This window comes from Synchiropus splendidus, chromosome 1 (genome assembly GCF_027744825.2).
Source record: "Synchiropus splendidus isolate RoL2022-P1 chromosome 1, RoL_Sspl_1.0, whole genome shotgun sequence".
Classification (NCBI taxonomy): domain Eukaryota; kingdom Metazoa; phylum Chordata; class Actinopteri; order Syngnathiformes; family Callionymidae; genus Synchiropus; species Synchiropus splendidus.
Window position 1 is genome coordinate 32,272,997 of NC_071334.1, and position 16,370 is coordinate 32,289,366.

General features: G+C 41.1%; 1 protein-coding gene across 4 annotated transcripts in view; it reads right to left on the reverse strand.

The window, feature by feature from the left end:
* Window positions 1-16,370, reverse strand: part of raraa (retinoic acid receptor, alpha a) — a 170,557-nt gene that overhangs the window by 136,139 nt on the left and 18,048 nt on the right. For 2 of the 4 annotated variants that reach the window (XM_053854139.1, XM_053854137.1), the window contains exon 2: window positions 8,418-8,487. The exons of the other annotated variants lie outside the window; for them this stretch is intronic. The gene's annotated coding sequence lies outside the window, so the exon portion shown is untranslated. The remainder of the gene's footprint in view (window positions 1-8,417; window positions 8,488-16,370) is intronic. 4 annotated transcript variants of the gene reach the window in all.

The window sequence follows — 16,370 nt, forward strand, 5'->3', positions numbered from 1 at the left end:
TAAACATCAGCCTCAATAACAGAAACTGGAAGGGCTGTGCAGCTACTGTATACCATCCCCCATATTTCTGCAGCCCATATTCACCAGCAACATTATTAGTGGGCAGCTGAAAACACAGCTTTCAAAATGATGTTGCGGCAAGACTGGACTATTAAAAGTCAAGCTAATGCCTTAACCAGTGTTTATACGATTGGCCAACTTTGGCATGCGCAATTGCTACACTCCCCAAAAAACAGAAAAGAAAAACCTTATGTGGCCTATCAAAAGGAATGTACATGTGCCACACACACGCCCACACTGCTTCTGGCCACAGCTACAAGTCCCTATTGGTTTGGAAGACCATAGCAGACTATAACAGCTATAGCCGGGCCGGCATGTTTGTAGTGGGCCCTCTGTTTCAGTAATCTGGGTTCTCTTTGCTGTTGGACAGAGACCAAGTCAGGCAGCACAATACACCACTGTGTTTAGAGAGTGCATGAGAGAGAGAGAGAGAGAGGCAGACAGAAAAAGAGCACTGAACTGCAACTGTGAGGGCACACATATGTATACGTATGGACAAGTGCCAGCAGCAGATCCTTATATTTCAGTGGATTTGGGCAGTGGAAGTACAGCTGTGCGAACATTTGTTTTTTTGGTGTGTGCGTTATGATTACAGGGCCAACCACACCCACTCTTGCTCTTATACTGGACTGGAACACCTCCCACCCATCAACCAAACCGCCATTGTAGTTACATCATCATTGGATGTTTTTGCAATCTCAGCATAAAAAATGAGGCCCTTGGCAACAGTTTACCTCTCAAACCTTAGCATGGCAGCAGACATCACACTGTCCGACTTCAACACGAGACAAGGACAACTTCAGGGCCAATGTAGACTGGGCACATGAGAAGAGAATAGAAAGAAAAAATTCCCCCAGGTTACAAATGTCTAGATGATAGGACGAAGCTCAGCTGTTGTACTGAGCACGTATAGTTAACGGGGAACTGTGCCGTACGGCCTGCCAGCCCACCACAGGGAATTTGTTTATGTTTCCCTGCTGCCAAGTTCCTGTCAGGAGGCGCCCCGAAGAGGAACTGCAGACTCCTCAGAACTGTTACTGTAGCTACACCCTGAAGCCCGGAGTGGCTGGGCTTTTCATCTACGTGCATCAGGTGGCACTGGCGCCAATTCTATGTCACCCACAGTGAATGATGAAAACAATTGGGGGCATCCACTTTCACTGGTACTCAGTTTGACTGTGGCAGGGGGAAACCTCCCCACCTTCAATATCTGCGATGCAACTCTGTCGTCACAGTTATGAGCTCATTCTTACTAAAAGAGCATTCATACACTTCCACTCATGGATCATGAAACAATTTGCCATCACGATCTAGTTTGCACAGGAATTCGCACCATGGTCTTTAAGTCAAATGTGCTACCTCTACACAAAACATGTTAGGATTGCTGGAAAAGCATGCTAGCAGAAAAATCCTCTGACAAACTGCATTATAAAACACATACAGTACGCTTTAACATGAAGCAACATTTCCTCTCGGCCAAAAATCAACTTCCAAGGAAGTTAAATGTGTCCAAATCACCTGCGTCTTACCTCCTTCCTAACTCCCTTGTCTCCAAACTGTTCTACATGAGCTGTCCCTCTGATATACTCGTTTCTAATCCTCTATAGTAAATTAACTACTATACTTCATAGTTCCTCCCAATAAAACCCTGAACATCTTCAACTTCTCACTTTGCGTCTTGCTGTATCATTAATCGTGACGAGTTTCACAACTATTACTTAACTGTTGCTCATGCTCTTCCGCCACAGAACATCGTGTGAGTCACAGATTGCACCCACCCTGATAATGTCAGCTCCATGACTAGAGGTGGCGCCGTAAGCTCTTTAGTACACACGTAGCTGACGGGTAGCGGCTTTATCAGACTGCTTTATAGCTCTTAGTACACAATTGCTGTGCTGACTGATCAGTTGGTTTAACTTAAGAGCCAGAATCAGCGCACCACAGGGAAAGCAACCAGGCTTAGCTTCCATGCTAACGGTTATGCGATGGCAATGTTGTCTCCTTAAAGAGTAGGTGGTTGAAGGAAAATCTAAATATTTGGTGAGTCGCAAGTGGCGACATGGCTCATATCAGGTTTGTTATGTGTTCACAGACATTAACACTGAGGACCACTGCTGCATCAAGTCACACATAAGACTTACACAATGTTATCAGACCGTCTTCGTGTCAGTGGAGTAGTGTGTTTATTTCCTGTCTGTAGCTGAATCACACAGGGTCACACATCACTAGGGCTGGGTATCGATTCTAATTTCAAGAATCGATTCGATTCTGATTCTCATGACTTAGAATTGATTATCACGATTCAATTCGACTCGATCCGATCCAATCTCGATTCAGGTTAGTATTTAAACCATTTTCTGAGCTGTTGCCATAATCACATGACAGGTTACGCAACGTATTAATACTAGTATCATACTGACATTCAACAGGAAATGAATGAAGGATTCATAGTAAATGATAATAAAGATCCAGACACAGAACGCCAGATGTGACTGCTCATGGGACTGGTGCATTATTAGAAATATGACATTAAAAATTCACCCAAAAGATGCTGCTGTTTAATACTAATGCATTTTTATTTTATTATCAAAATGAAAAAAAGGTATTCTCAGCCACTGAAAATGTAAGTGCTGGTTACTGACTTCACAGCAACCTGACGGTCATTGCGCAGTATGTAGTACATACGAGAAGAGGTTCCACTCCTCATCAATATAGTGAGTTGTCAGATTCGTGTAAGATTGCGAAGATGTCCACGTATCACTTGTAATGCTCGCCCTGACTGCTGACTGAAGCTTACTTTTCACGTTTTCTTTTACTGACTGGTGCATGTTTGGGATAACAGACGTTTGCGAGACACCGTAAGTGGGGCTCTGTGACTTTCATTAGCCGCCTGAAGCCCTCGTTTTCAACGACGGAATACGGGCGCATATCTTTGCAAATGAAGCCCGCAAACGCTTCAGTTATTTTGACAGAGCGTGCAGAATTACCCGCTAGTGGTAAAGTTCGCTCGAGTTTCATTTGTTGTGGCCCGGTGGATGGCTTGGACAGGAGCTCTGGGTGATGTCGCATCACGTGATTCGTGAGGTGGGTCATATTTCCGCAATACTGCAACATTTCCAATACCTCCATTAGGCATAACATTTTGTCGCGTGCATTTTTGGTTTGGTCGCGTCTGAACCCAAAATGGTGCCAGACCGTTGCTTTGAGGGTTTCAGGCGTTTTCAAACCCGGCACGTTGCTAGTGTTGCCACTGTGAGGAGGCATGTTGTTTTTACTTTGGTGTCCCAGGTGCGCGCCTGCGCAAAGGGATTGGACTTCACCCGGAGAATATGTGTTAAAACGTAAATTAATTAATCCGATCTTCGGACCTACGAATCGATTTTATGGAATTAATGTACGAATCGATTCAGAATCAGAAAATTGATTTTTTAAAACACAGCACTACACATCACCCAGTCCCATCGTAGTCCAGCTATACGGCTACAATAGTTGCCTAGTCCGACTAAGAGAATTCAAATTTCTCTCCAATAGTCAGACTAAGCTAAGTACATTGTTTTGGTAATGAGAAACAAGACTTTAAAGTGGTCAAAATGCAGACTACCACTCACAAATGGAAAACACTAACATGAAGATGTAGCTTCATTAAAGCAGTTTAATATGAGGAGCTGTTTGTTGCACGCAATTCTAAAATGATCACTGGAAACTGGCCATGAGAAGAAAAAAAAAATCAGACACCTTTCATTGACTAATGACCATCCACTAGTGCCAAAAACACCACGTCTGCATCGCTCGCATCAGCCTGGCATACACTGTGAATGTCGTTTTTGGACTCATGTAGAATTTATGTGGCCCTCTGTCAAGCAAGGTCAGCAAGTGTGTTTCTCTCCCGTGATTGCTGCGGCCACCCACAAGGTTGTCTCCGCACAGTAACTAAAGAGCCATCCACTGGCAGTTATCTCAAGGACATGAGCGGTTTGTCAGTGCGTACGCTTGGAGATAGAGACATGTGCTCATGTGTAAGTGAGCCAGTGGGGAAAGGAAAAGGTCAAATGTGGCCACAGAAAAGGGCGTGAGACTTGGGATGACGGGAGATGGAAAGAAAACGATGGAACATGGAATTGCATGGGCGAAGGCTGGTTAGGATGGTGGGGAAATGTTCTTGCAAATTTGGGTCGCAAATTATGTCTGCTGGCAAGACTATGGCTGCTGTCAGGCTTTTGACTGTTATGGGAAAGCTCTTTGTATTACGGTTACTATAATGGACCAGACTACAGAAGAACGATCCCCAACTATCCAGACAGAACATCATAAAAATGAAGCTATAGTTCCTTCGCATGTGACGAATAGCATTCAACTCATACAGGTACACTCTAAAAAGTAGGTCCAGGCATTTTGGCAGTGATATGTGACACAAGATGGCACCCTCATTAAATATATGTGCACTCAGGGGACAACAAGAGGAAGATGTGTATTTGAAATTAGGTCATTTTTCTACAGTTGAAAAGAATTGGTGCTGTGCGAGCCTAGACATGCTGTTAATCGGACAAATTCTGATAGAGATGGATGGATGCAAATTTAAACTCTTGTTACACGTGCTCGAACCATGCTAATAGATCAGCCCATTTTGTTTGGGGGGGTGATTGAAAAAGTGATTTGGACAAATGATTCAGAATCAATTCAAAAACGTCCCCGTTCCAATTATTCAAATGTATAACAAGGTAAAACAGAGAGAAGAAAAATGCGGAACTCACTAGCACAGCCTGTATACTATACAGAGTGCATGAAATCAAACTTGGCTGACCACAAAATTCATTGATCTGAATGCTGTTTCTGACATGACCAGAACAACACTCAATATCATGCTACATTGCCAGTTATAACTAACTAACTAACAGTATTGATACACTAGCTGTTGTCACCCCAGAAACTACTCAGAGAGAATCTTAATAATTAAAATATATATATATATATATATATATATATATATATATATATATATATATATATATATATATATATATATATATATCGCTAATAATTTCTGAATTCTGAAGAACGTTGAACTTAAATTGAGTGAGTCCACTGAGTAGCACAGTGGTTCCGATCAGAAAGTCTGTTTTGCCAGCTGACATCGGCAAATGGACCATTTTTTGAGCCCCAGTGTTGTGTGAGACATTGTGAACGAAACATACAACTATCACTAGATTAAGAGACAGTTAATCAATTTAAGCATTTAGCTTTTCATTAGATTGATAAACATCTCACAAAACCATGCTGGATTATCACCGATATCTGTTGTGACTTTAACAGAATTGTTTCAAATTTGTTAAATTAGCCTGTTACAAATTAAAATAAACATGAAAACATTCTCTCACATATATGTGAACAGTTTCCATTTGTTTGTTGAAAGACCATGGCTATACATTTTGCAATATTGCTGTTTTCAAATTCAGTTAGTAGTCAGACAGTGGGATATCAATAAACGTGAAAAATGTAATGCGTTTTGAACCAAATCGCTGCCCCTTCTTGTCACATAAAAACACTGAATACTCCTAATTTAGTGGATCGATTCACCAAATAGACATCCACAGTGTTCAGATTATGCAGGCGAAAAAGGTACTGTCCAAACAACAAGAAGGCAGTGAGAAATAAACTTTGAAGTATGACTCAATCAATTCGAGACTAAATCTGAGACCATAAAAAGCTGAGCCATATCGCATCAATCATTTGCAATAGTTCTCCAATGGGTCCCCACTCAGTCCCCTATCCTAGTTTGGTTAACCATCTTCACATGTAACTTTTGTTGGCAAATACATAACAGAAGAATCATGATGGATGTTCGCCAGATTCTCCCCGAAGGAAGGTGGATGAGTTCAGTTGAGTTCCGTGGTACAAGTGAATACATTAACTGGGTCAAGAGTGGTGATGGCTCATCGACGCACTTATGATGCTACAGCAAGTATTCTGTTGGATGAAACAGCAGGCATGCTGGTTGAGTAGGGTGTCTCGAGTTCGGCTCAAGAGGGAGGACAGCAACAGGGGAGTGGAGGTGCTTCTGCTGACAGCAGGAACCCAACACTGAACCGCCAGAAAGCATGTACAGTATATACGAATGACATGATTTCATTTTCTTCATGTTACTGTGTTAGAGCTAAATAAAAAGGTAAATAAAGGGGTAGAGAGGCAGTGGGCTCGCTCAGCAGCCACCATGACCTACCGCACAGAGTGTGAGTGTGAATTGTTAGAGGCATGTGTTCCACATCAACTGTTGGGGCCACTTTCCAAGCCACTTATGAGCCTGGCTTTAAATTACGACGGACGGAAAAGGAGGGCATCATCGCTTCATACAATTAATTTAAAAACAACCCAAACCTGTTTAAACGTAAGAAGCAGAATGTGAGTAATTGAATCCCAAAACAGGACTGCCGATAATAAACGAAGCAGCTAATGCAATAATCACACAATTCCCAGAGAAATGTGATGTTTTATAATAAACAGATGATGTGGATTAGGTTTCATGACCTCAAAACTGCTAAAGGAAAAGCTAAACAATCAAAAGCTGACCTACTTTAAATCATACAAGGTTTTCTGGCAACAAGCAGAGGGTTCTAATCCGCACAAAAGCTAAGACAACAACGTTGAACACATTTCCCAAGGAGGAGAATTATCATCAGAAAAAAAAAAATAGTCAACTCAAGAAATAAGTTGGTACAGGGACACATTTTCTTTCTTTCTTTCTTTTAAATCAACATCAAAACTTTCCACTTGGATCGAACGGCACTGCCAGACCACAAGGCATTCTGGGTTACAGCATGAAGATCTTTAGTGAGTGTGAATCTGTGTTCATGGTCAAAAGCACGCCCTCCATCTGAAGAAGGAGGGTCATTGTAAAAAGAGGCTATTGACTAAATGCCACAGAGTATTTTTGCGCTTGCTCAATAAACACACATGAAAACATCAACTGGTATTGGGGTAAACACAGACATTTGAGTCTCACTGCAATAACCTTTTGTATCTGATCTGGATCAGAGTTATTTGGCTTGAAACATGGCTGCCTTTACATACAGGAACTTAAATGAATAGTTTTACCATCTGGGATACAGCTGACATAAAACGTATTAGAAACACCAGAAAACCTGAAATCCAAACTTAAAGGCACGGATGACATCGATTCAATATCACAGAAGGAAGACGGTTCGGTATTGCAGTTCTACACTAAAGTTCGACATTATTTTTAGCACAGCAAACACCCAATGATGTTAGTAATGACAGAGATTCTGATTTAGTGCATTTATTAAATCAGGCTGCAAATTTGTCCTGATGAGAGTCTTCAGACATATTGTCAAACTAGGATCAGATTTAGTGAACACATGGGTTAAAGGATCAACTGAGACATGAATAGATTCGATTGCTTTTTAGAAAGAATAAATATTGCTCAGAAGTTGTCAGTTTAGAGAAATCCGGCCACACCAGTTAGCACCAATGTTACCTGAAGCAGCTTCTGACAGGGAGCATCTCTGCATCCGTTCTCCAACACATTCTACACCCAAAGCCAAATGAACATTTGGTCCACATGGATCCTCATGAAACCTCCTTCACCAGCATCACAATCACTCAGGATGTATTGCACAGAGTTACTCAGTTTTTTTATTAGTAGTGTTGAGCAACGTGTTGGGGAAACAAAAGAATGTAGTGCAAGGATGTTTCTTTTTCTGTTTTATCTCTGACTGCCTACTGTTCTTCATGCTGGAGAAGACCATTGTGGTGACAAATGTTCTGGACAGCAAAGATGGAACCTGGATAATATGTTCAGGCCAGACCACTGAGGGGAAGGCTACACATAATGTAAAGGATTGAAGGAGGACACAGGGCTTCTGGCACAATTTTTTTATATGCATGTGGATGTCCCCCACCTCTCGCCCTGTGTGAGACAAGGATAAGCTTCAGACGACTGTAACTCCAACGGGGAGCAAGGAGAAGAAGACAACGAATGAATGAACCTTCAGTTGTAGATGTTGCTCAAATAATTGAAATCTCTGACCTCACATCACAAGTTGATATGACTAACAAAATGCAAACAACAAAAATAGATGAACAGATGACAGAACAGGTGGCAGGTGCCACAACGTAGCACTGTGGTGACAATTTTAGATAAGCACGCTCTGAGGCCAAAACGTTCGACAATATTGCACCAGCTAACCAACTTGCAATTTGACAAGAGGTAAAATGATGCAACCCAAAAACTGGTCGACAAATAGTGAGGAACAATGCAGGAAGCGAGCCGGTGCTGGTACTAGTAAACAATTCGGGGACATCTAATTATCAAGAGATGACAGGAGTGACAAATTCGGGCTTACCCCAAATACGTCAATCTGCCTGTTCTTGGCAAAGGAAATCTTCCCTTGAATCGATCGCAGCTCCTTAATTCTGAGGAGAGAGGGAGAGAAAGAAGAAGAAAGATATTTGAAACCAGAGGCTTTGTGGTCCTTATCCACGTGCAGCAGACTCAGTGACTCCCTTGCTTTTCTGGCACACAAGTGCTTCACTACATGAAAACTATTACACTCTTTTTCCTTTCCTTCACTCTCATGCTCCCTCTAATCTCCCCGCCCTTTTCCAATAGATTGGACTTTCTCACTCCCTCGCTACATTTGTGCTCCAGACATCATGTGAACAGTGGAGTAAAACGGTGCTTTTGTGGTGTGCGAATTACCTAGGGCAGAGGCAAGCACAGTATTGCTTATGGCTACAACTCAATTACAGCAATGTGAATCAGGTGGCGGCCAAGAAATCCCCTCGCCCTGATGCACAAATAGGAACACAGAAGTTTCTTTATAGCAAAGACAGGGACAGACACAAGCAAAGTCATCTCTAGACAAAGACAGTTGAGGCCAAACTCAAACTGTTAGGCGTGCTACCGAAAATACACAAATGTGCTTTAAAATGTAGAATCATTTAGAACTGTTGAAGCCTGTTGAAGAGTTTCTCTGTGACAATTGAAAATGTCCCAGGAATAATATGGAACACAGTGAAAATAACATGGCAGAGGGTCCCAGTGTTAATGAGTTTTACGCATATAAGGATCTGCCGACAACAATCATGGTCAGTCATATTTGAACAAAAAAATGCATGTGTGAGAAGCAATAAAAGGACGTCTGTCCTCCTCTCAGACAAGAAAACATTGAGCATCTCATTCCAATTCTACCGTCTACGTGATCTGTCCACCTATTATAAAAGAGCAGACTTGTGATGAGGGTTTTCCAAAGACATGTTCAAGAAAAACCATTGGTATTTAAATCTGTGGCCAGTGGGTTTGTTTTACATCTCTGGGCATTTGACACAACGAGCAGTTTTATTTTTGCTTCAGTTTAAGAGGAAAACAACTTATGGAGAGCCCCAATGCCAATGGCCCTTGATGTCTTTGTGTTCACGTGGCAAATGTGTCATGCTGTAACTTTTACTATGCTGTTGCCTGCATGGTCAGTATTCAACTGCAGAAACAGTACCCATCATTCATTGTTTCTTACAATGCCTATACTGTACAACATGGAGAATGTTCTGGCCATAAGCCCATCACAAACAAAAGTCTAATATTTGGAGCAAACTTAAAGAAGAAATACAATAACACACTTGGCGGCGTTGATGTAGTGACTTCCAATCAACCCATCCCATATCTGCATGCAGAGCTCAGCAAATCACCACCATTCTCTGATAAAATAATAACCATTATATGACGTATATCGCGATATTCATAATTTATTGATGCAATACTAACCGGTACAATTTATCTATGGCTAAGGGGAAAATTCAATCATGATTAATTGAGGCATCTAGATTTGGATTTGATCAATGCACAGTTTTTCATAAATTAATGTTAGCTGTATTAATTTTATTTTTTTCCCACATTACAGTTTTCTCCATCTTATTGGGATTGCTCTTTTTTTATTACCCTTACCGCTTATTTTCATTTTTTTTATGTAAACAACTACAATGTTTTTACAAATTAAAAAAGAAAGAAAACAATCTTACATTTATTGAGGTGAGATTTTTTTTTTTCTCAATACTAAATCATAAAACACATTGACAATTGCCAAACATTTTAAACACCTTCAAAAGTACCTTGAGTTTTTTGTGATCTTCACTAGCTTCAAGTGCCACAGTTCACCTAACTCTAGTTTATAGATTGTAGAAATCAGGATGAAGCATCATCAAGAAGTTGATGATCCATCAGGTGGTTCTGATATAGTTAGCTGTCATTTCACTTCTCATTTTTTAAATTTATTTAATTTGAGAGAACCCTTGATGAAGAAGTTACTCCTCTGATGATAAAACTTTAATACCTCAACGCTCAGTCTCTCTGTCTGGAGCTTGGCACAGCATGAACAGTGACATACTGTACGCTTGGTTTTGCCAGAACTATCATGGGTGGAGTGTGAGCAGTTGTTCGCAGGTACTCACCCACTTACTCAATAGAAGAAAACAAATCTGAATCTGGATTTAATAACCAATACCAAAGTAATTCCACCGCAAGGCCATGATCCTCAATCACACCGATGGTGCTAATCCATAATCTACACCCTCACAGTGATACTGAGCAGCTCCGTCTTAGTAGAGTGTGGCAAACCGCGATTAGCGTGGCTCCTTCAACAAGTCCTCATTAAACATTTGCTTCAGGTTCTCGTTTGATTTGGGTTTAGATTAAAGATTTGCCTCATATATTTATCTTGTATTTTTGAGACACATTCAAAGACATAATCAAGGCGAACCAGGTGAGGAGCGCAGCAGGCAGGGAAAGAGAGGGAAAACTGAATGAAACGACACAGTATTTTGAGGGTGTGAAGTTATGAATGTCGATTCCAATTTATTTCCGATAAATCGCCCATACTTGTATTACTTTCTGAAAGACTTTCAGGAACACTGGTTTGCAGTTGCTTGGGTCCCTGAACCGGCAGAGTTACCGTCTACGAGAGTTGGGCTCATAGGTTGGTGGTATTTTCCACAGTGTTCCACGAAGACATATAATTATCGATCACTTAAATAAAATTGGAGATACGAACAAAGCACAGCAGAACATGAAGAAATACGTAAACGCAGTCCTGGTCACATTGTTGGGGGGCACCCCAGCCCCAAAACTATGACGCATGAGGCTTCTTTTTCTTTCTGCGTCTATTCTAGGTTTTGCTTTAATATAGAGTTGAATGATGTTGAACTGCTCCTGCTTGGTCATCAGCAAATCATGCAGTGACTCAAAGAGACAATGCTGTCGCCGCTGAACACACGCCGTAGCACGTCTGCATCACACCTGCTGATATTGTATTGAACACTCAAGGCTGCAATATTGCTATCATATCTGAAGAGAAGCAGCCCTACGGGGAACCTACAGTTCTTCTGGTTGAGCTAGGCGAAGTAATAGGGCCGGCTTTTAATGGCCACACTGTGGAGACCCAGGGTTGACCCAGAACCACACCTCAGCCTACTTAGAAATCCCTAAAAAGGAGCTTTCTTAAGTGGGTGAAGAAAGAATGAAATATATATTCCTAATGGAAGTATAAAGCCTGTGACCTAGGAACAGATATGCTCAGAACAGATAAATTCATGAATGAGACTTTTTTGTGCCGGACATTTTTTTCGCTTGTCTTATTCGAACTAGCTAGCCAGTGTGCTCAAAGATACCCTGGAGCCTTATCCAGGCCTGGACTTGCATGTTTATATTGAAGTTTATCTCTGACATTAATATTGCTTCTAAGTTTCATAAAGACATAGTTTGCCTTGCAGCAACGATGGCTCCTCAGCAGAGCGTTATTAAAGAAATTCCCCTCCCTACGGCTCGAGATGACCTTGGTGCCAATTTACAAGCAGGAAATGAATTTCGCAGTAATTTGTTATCACAGACTCCTGAGGACAATCAAAAGACAGTGTTATTAATAAACATCTTTCTTCCTCATCAATTTGTGTTAAACGTACACAACAATGTGTTGTACATGGATATTGTTTAGACCAGAAGTTGATGTCAACAAAGACCCAACAACAAACTTCAATTAGACTGTTCCCAAAAAAAACAACTAAAATATGCGTCTCCACTTTTAGTGGCATTGAGCTGGCAATGGTGCAAATCCAGATAACGATAACAAATGAATGAATGAGTCCACTAATATTTCCAATTATTTTAATTTAATAGGAATTTATCAGACAGATTTAGACTACTGTATCTGATATTGTGGTAAAAATTGAAAACAATGGGTTAGATTACACTGCCTTTGTTCTTCTGTTATCTCAATACCAGCTACTGAACAGTAGGGTGTCTATACTATTACAACCCAACTAAAATAGCACAAGGTAACATCTTTCATATTTCCAAAGATGATAGTTTTTATACTGAACAGTCATAAATCGCTGAGTATGGCTCTCTAGCTATTACAATAGCTCCAGACAACGGAACTTGACAATGCAACGTAACCTGCCAGACCCATGCGACCCATGGCAGCATGAGACCAGCACCAGCTGGCCTAACTTTACTTTAGTGGACATGGAGGTCTTCTTGGTGGTGTGTTTTCACAGGTTAACTAAACTATGAGCAGACTAATTCAGAGAGAGAGAAAAAAAGAGTTTAAGCAAAACATTTCAGTGCACATATGCGCTGTTGTGTGAGTGTTCTTGCCTGCAAATCTATAGGCTGATTGGAGCAGACAGGTGTAGCCTAGGGTAATCACGTCTTTATCCGTGCTGATGGGTGAAAGCAACTCACTGTAGACACTCACACAAATGCAGAAAGAAAATGGGGGCCTCACTGCTGGAATTTTGCCAAACCAGTCCATCTGCTTTTCAAATGGGACCCAATTTTCTGCACATTGAAGGCCAGGAGTGCTGTTCCAGGCAGAGCTGCAACAGGATCACCTGACTCTCCACAGTCCAGCATCATCCTTGACACATGGGACAAGGGTTGATGTTTAAAGAAAATGGTACAGCACTGTCTAAAGCAAAGCCATGCATCCATTGCGACTGTAAAAAAAAAAAAATAATCCTACTTATCTACCAAACAGACAACAGGCACTGTTTCCAAATGGTTATGTAGGGAAAACAACAAACAACAAACTAGTGTCCAACACAAAACCAGCTTCTTCAGTTCACACTCTGCGCAAGAAAGCCCCTTCATTCGAAAAGATGATTTCTTGACAACCCTTTTAACGGCAATTTGCAGGTACACTCACACTGAGTGCCAGTCAATGCTCCAGACTGCCATTGCCCTTCTGAGTTGTCCAAACAAAACCACGCGCTAGGTCACGAATGGACCCCTGCAGAATAGGATAGAAATGCATGGAGTGGAACATGTAGATGAGGTAGGACAAGACAGACATATGGATACATCAATCGAGAAAACATTCACATATAGCACTGCAACTAACCATCTCTCACTAATTAGAGGATTCATAGACTAATCTGGTTAAAAAGGCGAAATTTCTCCAACAACAAATACTAACAGCAGCAATCTAAGTGCATTAAATATCTGTGAACTACAGATGACTCCATTCAGTCAAAGTAGCAGAGCAAAAATATGGGGATATTGGATCCAATAGAGCAGGCCTGGCCGACCCGTGGCTCCCGAGCCACATGCGGCTCTTTTCCCAGTTTCATGCGGCTCTTCACCAAACTTTGTCATTCCCTAAACTAAACGTATGGCATGTGTTTCACCTGTTATTCACTGTCCTTACATATTTGTAGGATGTGGCTCTTTTCAGCAACAAAGTAAAACAATGTGGCTCTTAGCCTCTGACTGGTTGGCCACCCCTGCAATAGATGAACAAATCTAAGGCTGTCCCAATAGTGATGTCAGTACCGGCACTCGCCCTGATACTACCCTATTTCGCTGTCGCTGTCACTTGCTCATGATGGCACCTGAGACCTACTACAGCGTTGGCCGAGCAATTACGCTTGATCGCCATGGTCTATGTATAGGAAACCAGAATGGATGATAGTTTAATTATAAGCATCAATATTTGACACACACATATATTGGTAACCGCATCGCGAAAAGGTAGAACAATGATAATCAGCATTTTGTTTCTTAGTCCCATCCCAAGTTTCAACATTTTCCGTGACATATTTGACAACGCAAATCATTCATTATTGCCAGTAGCGCTTATTATAAAACCATCTCTGTCGTTATTATTCATTGGGCATAAAAACGGCAGCCTGTTCATTCAGAATGAGGATGTCGACAATAGGTGGTCTCCAAAGAGCTCAGTGGACAGTCCCTTCTCCAGTTCGGTCTTTCATATGCTAATCGGGGACGTGCTCGTGGTTTACTGGCCTGGCTGGAAATGATTTAGAGTGCCACCAAAGCTTTAAGGCTTTATGTTTGGGCTGGCCATGGGAGCTCATATATCACCCTGATCATTCATCAATTAGCTTCTTCAAGCCACCTGTCATCGGCGCACAAAACATTCCTGGCCTTGGGAAGTTGCTAGACGATGGTCATCAGCAGGGCGACGATTACATTGCAACTCCCTGAAGACCCATTCCCCTCCCCCCCTTTATGCTAACACACTGATGGATTACATAATCTCACCCATACATTGCTCTGAACACAATACTTAAAGAAAAAAAGCAGAAATGAATTTCCTATGTTTTTCAGACTTCCAGTTCAATTGAGCAGCAAGTTTCCCAACACACATTTAACCTCCACTGTCACAAGCAAAAAAGAGCCCTTGGAAAAGATCAAATGTCGACCGAGAAGGGGAATCAATAAGGCGACGGCTATTCAGTCACACTAAATTCATACTGCTGCCCCCTTTGTTTGAAATGCAACTGCCACTGGTGGGTATTGATTGTTGTTTTCCATTGATGACATGTCACGACAGGAGAATGCACAGAAGACGGAGCAGCCGGGACTATACGACTCCTGGTGGCATTAGAATAAGTCTCGAACTGATTGTTTTGGCGCTTGATAAAGTAAGTGCTGACTTGCAGTCAGTCAGCAAGAACCGAGATGACCGTCACAAACACACATTTACTTCCAGGCTAAAACAGCTCCAATCACGGAGGATTTATTTTAAGGGGGGATAGGGGAATAGGGGGAGAGGGAATTCTGTGTCTGAACAGTGTTGTCTCTTTTTCTAAAAACTTTATCACACTTGGTAATTTCTGTGAAAAGACACATGAAACACACAGTGGCGAAGTCAGTGACAAAAAAAGAAATCCTAAAAGATTTGAAGAATTTTAACAACTACCTTCTGCACAAGTCTTCTTTTTTTCTGAAGCACTATATGCAAATTAAAACTCTCATGCAAAGGCATTCACTGCCACTCCACAATCTCTTTTTTTTCGCAGCTTTGCGTCTCTGAGAATACCCAAATTCCCACAAGTCCTCCAGTCAACCTCATAAGCCCTTGACTGTTCTTCCACACTTTCTGTTATTTGGAACTAATTCCCACTGTCAGCTGAAGCGATAGTGGCACTAAAATAGGAGCTTGATCCGCCAATGTGAAGAAGATTACTTTTTGTTTAACAGTAACACATTATAGTGTGCAATTTAGTTGCACAGTATGATTCATTCAGATTCATGATGAACTCTAAAGCGAGGATAAGGAGAGAGAGATTTGCGATTGGCAACTCAGGGATCCCAAAAAGAAGCCATGAATGCTACCTGTTTATTAAATAAAGCTTGTTTTTTAGATCCGTTAGGCATATTACACAAAATGAGCTTTCATGCAACATTTACTTATTTGTATGTCACATATTATAGCACAAAACCCACAGTCCACATACAACCCATTGTGTGTTTTTCCCCAACTTCTCAAAACACCAACAAAAAGGCAACAAAGTGTGTTTCTGCTTGCTACTTTGACCTAGCATGATCATGTTCATTCCATTGTGTGAGTCTATCATGGGTCCCACACAGTGTCCTCCTGTATCATGAGCGCCACCTTTTGATTGGATAAATGGAAATAAAACAGCATTAACGCTTATATTGTTTGGATTGCATCTTGTTTTCATCTTGGATGTAGGGGTGGCTGATTTTCTGAAAGTTCCAACAAGCCAACACCGATTTTGGCCATGTATTTTTCTTTTTTTCCCATTATTCAATTACACAGAAAAATATTTCTTTAAAGTATTTTATTGTTATTATTATTAATTAGATGAACCAACAAGATATCAATAATACTCGGTACTAATAGTATTTATTTTACTTTTTTAAAGTAAAAATAAATACCATACAAAAGTATTTAATATGAAATAAATGTACAGATCAAGCCCACAATGTAAGCCTCACTTGTTAAATACCAGAATGATGTCTTATAACCTGACTGTCT